At 49.1% G+C, this 6,010-nt stretch overlaps 1 non-coding gene across 1 annotated transcript; it reads right to left on the minus strand.

Moving 5' to 3' along the window:
• Nucleotides 1–547: 547 nt before the first annotated feature.
• Nucleotides 548–701, minus strand: LOC116366153 (5.8S ribosomal RNA). The gene has a single exon (XR_004208242.1). It is a non-coding gene; the product is annotated as a 5.8S ribosomal RNA (ribosomal RNA).
• Between the last annotated feature and the right edge of the window lie 5,309 nt (nucleotides 702–6,010).

Consider the following 6,010-nt stretch of genomic DNA (forward strand, 5'->3'; position numbering starts at 1 on the left):
TGTACCCACCTTCCTTAGTCCGATTGCCCACTCTCTCTCTGGGCATCTGGACTCTGACTCCTGGTGCTTCTATGTGCACCTGGTGACCCATTTGTACTGAAGAGGGGAGGTGGAGGAAGACGCCTTCCGTCCCAAAAAAAGATTGGATCGAGTGCCTGCTTACACCCTCTCCCCCGGATTTTGAATGGCCAGCGAGAGCTCACCGGACGCCGCTGGGAACGCGACGCTTTCCAGGGCTTGGGCCCCTCTCTCGGGGCGAACCCATTCCAGGGCGCCCCTGAACTCTCCCCGGGGCTCCCGCCAGCTTCTCCGGGATCGGTCACATTACCGCACTGGACGCCTCGCGGCGCCCATCTCCGCCACTCCAAATTCGGGGATCTGAACCCGACTCCCTTCCGTTACCGGCCTCACACCGTCCACGGGCTGAGCCTCGATCAGAAGGACTCAGGCCCCCGATCGACACTGGGCAAAGCGGTCTTCTATACACCACATGACTGCCCCAGCTGCCCCAGCTGCGGAAACCCAGAGGTTCCGATTGATGACAAAGCGACCCTCAGACAGGCGTAGCCCCAGGAGGAACATGGGGCCGCAAAGTGCGTTCGAAGTGTCAATGATCAATGTGTCCTGCAATTCACATTAGTTCTCGCAGCTAGCTGCGTTCTTCATCGACGCACGAGCCGAGTGATCCACCGCTAAGAGTTGTACTCTTGTTTTTCTCATTACGCACGCAGAGGCCAGAGGCCGGGCAGAGATGGGGAGGTTACCCTCCTTTCCTCCACCCGCACTTCGCCAGAGCGCCAGGCCATAAGTTCAAAGACAAAGGTTTAAGAATAGGGAGGCTTCCGGGAGCTGCGCTTGCGTCCTCGTCGCCGAAGCGCCAGGGAAGCCGCGCAGACATTGAACCCCCACCTACGCCGGGGCGCAGAGAAGTTGACTGGGTTCCCAGTGCCGCGCGAGGATACGGGGCGATACTCAAGCCGCTTACATCAGTGTTAGACCATTTTGGGAAGTCCCGGTTCACCGGACACCCCCAGTCCCCTTCGGTAGCGGCCTCTCCACCCGCCCATAGGTGAGTCATGCAACCGTGGCTAATGGGGAAAGGGGATGGAGCCAGTCGGGCACATCCCAGGCAAAGGGGGGAATGCGGGGAAGCGGGCTAGGACCGATGACACCCGCGCCGGGAGAAGAGAGAGGCGGGAGGCGTGAGCCCCCTACCCTACCCAACCCGCAGCATAGCTGGATTTTCGGCGCTCAGCCCCATGCCGGCGGCTGGCAACCCGTTAATGATCCTTCCGCAGGTTCACCTACGGAAACCTTGTTACGACTTTTACTTCCTCTAGATAGTCAAGATTGATCGTCTTCTCGGCGCTCCGCCAGGGCCGTGACCGACCTCAGCGGGGCCGATCCGAGGACCTCTCCAATCGGTAGTAGTGACGGGCGGTGTGTACAAAGGGCAGGGACCGGAGCTTATGACCCGCGCTTACTGGGAATTCCTCTCGGTGAAGGGTAGACACACGCTGATCCGCTCAGTGTGTGATCCGCTTTCAACCTGTCAATCCCGTCCGGCCTGGGTGAGGTTTTCGGTGTTGAGTCAAATTAAGCCGCAGGCCCCACTCCTGGTGGTGCCCTTCCGTCAATTCCTTTAAATTTCAGCTTTGCAACCATACTCCCCGGAACCCAAATACTTTGGTTTCCCGGACGCTGCCCGGCCTCAGACAGACCGCTTGGGTCAACCGGGTAGGTCCACATTTGAAGACAGGGTTTGAGAATACGTGTTTTTGGTGCCGATGCGTTACGGGATGACCATCACCACATGCTTCGCAGCCTGAGTGTGCCACTCCCCGCACCGGAACACCAATGGAGGGCCACTTGGTCAGACAGTTCGGCTCGAAATCGCACGAACGTTGCGCGGCTGGAGTGTATCGAAATTAGGGGACCAAAATTCCGAAAGGGGCTCCCCCGATAGAGGCAAATCCACTTGGGTCGGGAGGGAACATCCATCAGAACACCAGCCAAAGGCCGGCCGATAGAGTCCCTCCCAGGTGGAAAACGAATGCAAATCAGTCAGAGGAAATTAAACTCCCTGGACAACAGAGGACAACCATGGAGACGCACCGTGAAACAAGTATGGGACTGGACTGGAGAGCTAGCCCTCACCGGGACTAAACAACCACCAATCGGTCGCCGAAGGGACAGGCACCTTCATTGGACCAGAACCATGGTCATTGATGAACCAAACCCACAAGGTAATAGCTGGGATAGAGCAACTGCCGGGGCAGAGCTCAATATCCTCCCATCACCAAGCTGGGAAACGTGGCTCAAAAGTTAGGATAAATCGGACGCCGAAGGGTCTGTTCCAACCACTAAATCGGACGCCGGCGGAAAATGTCCAAATTACCATGGTTACGAGGGGCTCACATCCCTCAAAAGTACCCAGTACTTATTTTCTATTCGGCCTGATCAGTTTGACACCACCCCCGTCTCTCTAGGACATGGAAGTCTTGTTGTCAAAAACCAGGTTTCTGATTTCGCGCCGGTACCTGTCTGGTCGACCCACCCCCAAGTGTGTAATTGACGTTCAGGCCAATTTATCGATATAATCTCGGAACCTCACTGGGTTTATGTGTATCCCGCAATTGGGGGTAAAATTCTGTTAAACACAAAACGTGAATAAATCAAAAAGTACACATCCAATCTGGATGGGGTTTATTTTAAACGAAAGGGCACATATAGACGAGCATTTACATGGAATTAAAACCGTTTTTGTAGAAAACATTTTAATAGAAAATCGTGTTTTAAGTTTTGGGAAAAAAGTGAATGTTACAGGAAACATAGGTGCCTGTGAATGCGAAATGTTTTTGATATGATGCAATTGTTGCCCATCACGAGAGAGGGTATGAGACGAAATTTGGGACCTCTAGCTCTTCGGGAAGTATTTTTAATCATTTTCTGAAAATTACAGAAATTGGTCGGAAAAATGGCAGAGTCCACACTTTTCACAGCCGTGCACCTGGTGATTGAAAACGTGCATCTGGTAACCCAAAAATTACATTAGCGGTGTTACAAAAAATGAATGCCCGCTTGGGACCACCCTAATACGGACCTTTATCCATGGGGGACCCTATACCTCGCATTTAAGGGTCATTCTGATATTAATGCCCGCTATGGAAACACCCTACTACGGCCCTCTCTCTGTCGGGGGCGACCTGAGTGCATTATGGACACTTTGAAATTTCACGATGGATACTGATTGCTATAGAAGCGGTAACCCAAAAACACAAATATGGTCATAAATGCATTTAACGGTCATTCTGATTTTAATGCCCGCTATAGGAGCACCCTACTACGGCCCTCTTTCACTCAGGGCCGTCCTGGGTGCTTTATGGACTGTTTGACAAGTGCTGGAGGAGGAAATAGAGCCGTGCACCTGGTGATTGAAACCGTGCATCTGGTAACCCAAAATAGACCCGTGCACCCGGTAACCCAAAAATTACATTAGCGGTGTTACAAAAAATGAATGCCCACTTGGGACCACCCTAATACGGACCTTTATCCATGGGGGACCCTATACCTCCGTGCACCTGGTGATTGAAAATGTGCACCTGGGAACCTAAATATTAAAATACTGTCCGGTTACAGCCATCTTGGGCTATATGGGCTATATGCCGGTACACCAAAACGTGAATAAATCAAAAAGTACATATCCAATCTGGATGGGGTTTTTTTTAAACGAAAGGGCACAAATAGACGATAATTTACTTTTAATTAGAACCGTTTTTGTATAGAACATTTTAATAGAAAATTGCGTTTTAAGTTTTGGGAAAATAGTGAATGTTACCGGAAACATAGGTGCCTGTTAGGGCAATTTGTTTTTGACATGCTCTACTTGTTGCCCATTGAGAGAGAGGGTATGAGACGAAATTTGGGACCTCTAGCCCCTCGGGAAGTATTTTTAATCATTTTATGAAAAATACCGATGAGTGCTTTATTGGCTGTTTAAAATATCACGATGGATACTGATTGCTATAGAAGCGGTAACCCAAAAACACAAATATGGTCATAAATGCATTTAACGGTCATTCTGATTTTAATGCCCACTATAGGAGCACCCTACTACGGCCCTCTTTCACTCAGGGCCGTCCTGGGTGCTTTATGGACTGTTTGACAAGTGCTGGAGGAGGAAATAGAGCCGTGCACCTGGTGATTGAAACCGTGCATCTGGTAACCCAAAAACACAAATATGGTCATAAATGCATTTAACGGTCATTCTGATTTTAATGCCCGCTATAGGAGCACCCTACTACGGCCCTCTTTCACTCAGGGCCGTCCTGGGTGCTTTATGGACTGTTTGACAAGTGCTGGAGGAGGAAATAGAGCCGTGCACCTGGTGATTGAAACCGTGCACCTGGTGATTGAAAACGTGCATCTGGTAACCCAAAAATTCAAATATGGTCCTAAATGCATTTAAGGGTCATTCTGATATTAATGCCCGCTATGGAAACACCCTACTACGGCCCTCTCTCTGTCGGGGGCGACCTGAGTGCATTATGGACACTTTGAAATTTCACGATGGATACTGATTGCTATAGAAGCGGTAACCCAAAAACACAAATATGGTCATAAATGCATTTAACGGTCATTCTGATTTTAATGCCCGCTATAGGAGCACCCTACTACGGCCCTCTTTCACTCAGGGCCGTCCTGGGTGCTTTATGGACTGTTTGACAAGTGCTGGAGGAGGAAATAGAGCCGTGCACCTGGTGATTGAAACCGTGCATCTGGTAACCCAAAATAGACCCGTGCACCCGGTAACCCAAAAATTACATTAGCGGTGTTACAAAAAATGAATGCCCACTTGGGACCACCCTAATACGGACCTTTATCCATGGGGGACCCTATACCTCCGTGCACCTGGTGATTGAAAATGTGCACCTGGGAACCTAAATATTAAAATACTGTCCGGTTACAGCCATCTTGGGCTATATGGGCTATATGCCGGTACACCAAAACGTGAATAAATCAAAAAGTACATATCCAATCTGGATGGGGTTTTTTTTAAACGAAAGGGCACAAATAGACGATAATTTACTTTTAATTAGAACCGTTTTTGTATAGAACATTTTAATAGAAAATTGCGTTTTAAGTTTTGGGAAAATAGTGAATGTTACCGGAAACATAGGTGCCTGTTAGGGCAATTTGTTTTTGACATGCTCTACTTGTTGCCCATTGAGAGAGAGGGTATGAGACGAAATTTGGGACCTCTAGCCCCTCGGGAAGTATTTTTAATCATTTTATGAAAAATACCGATGAGTGCTTTATTGGCTGTTTAAAATATCACGATGGATACTGATTGCTATAGAAGCGGTAACCCAAAAACACAAATATGGTCATAAATGCATTTAACGGTCATTCTGATTTTAATGCCCACTATAGGAGCACCCTACTACGGCCCTCTTTCACTCAGGGCCGTCCTGGGTGCTTTATGGACTGTTTGACAAGTGCTGGAGGAGGAAATAGAGCCGTGCACCTGGTGATTGAAACCGTGCATCTGGTAACCCAAAAACACAAATATGGTCATAAATGCATTTAACGGTCATTCTGATTTTAATGCCCGCTATAGGAGCACCCTACTACGGCCCTCTTTCACTCAGGGCCGTCCTGGGTGCTTTATGGACTGTTTGACAAGTGCTGGAGGAGGAAATAGAGCCGTGCACCTGGTGATTGAAACCGTGCATCTGGTAACCCAAAAACACAAATATGGTCATAAATGCATTTAACGGTCATTCTGATTTTAATGCCCGCTATAGGAGCACCCTACTACGGCCCTCTTTCACTCAGGGCCGTCCTGGGTGCTTTATGGACTGTTAGCCAAGTGCTGGAGGAGGAAATAGACCCGTGCACCTGGTGATTGAAAACGTGCATCTGGTAACCCAAAATAGACCCGTGCACCCGGTAACCCAAAAATTAAATTATTTATGGACACTTTCACATATTTTTGTGGATGCGGATT

The sequence above is a fragment of the Oncorhynchus kisutch genome, unplaced genomic scaffold, assembly GCF_002021735.2.
Source record: "Oncorhynchus kisutch isolate 150728-3 unplaced genomic scaffold, Okis_V2 scaffold1369, whole genome shotgun sequence".
NCBI classification, from domain to species: domain Eukaryota; kingdom Metazoa; phylum Chordata; class Actinopteri; order Salmoniformes; family Salmonidae; genus Oncorhynchus; species Oncorhynchus kisutch.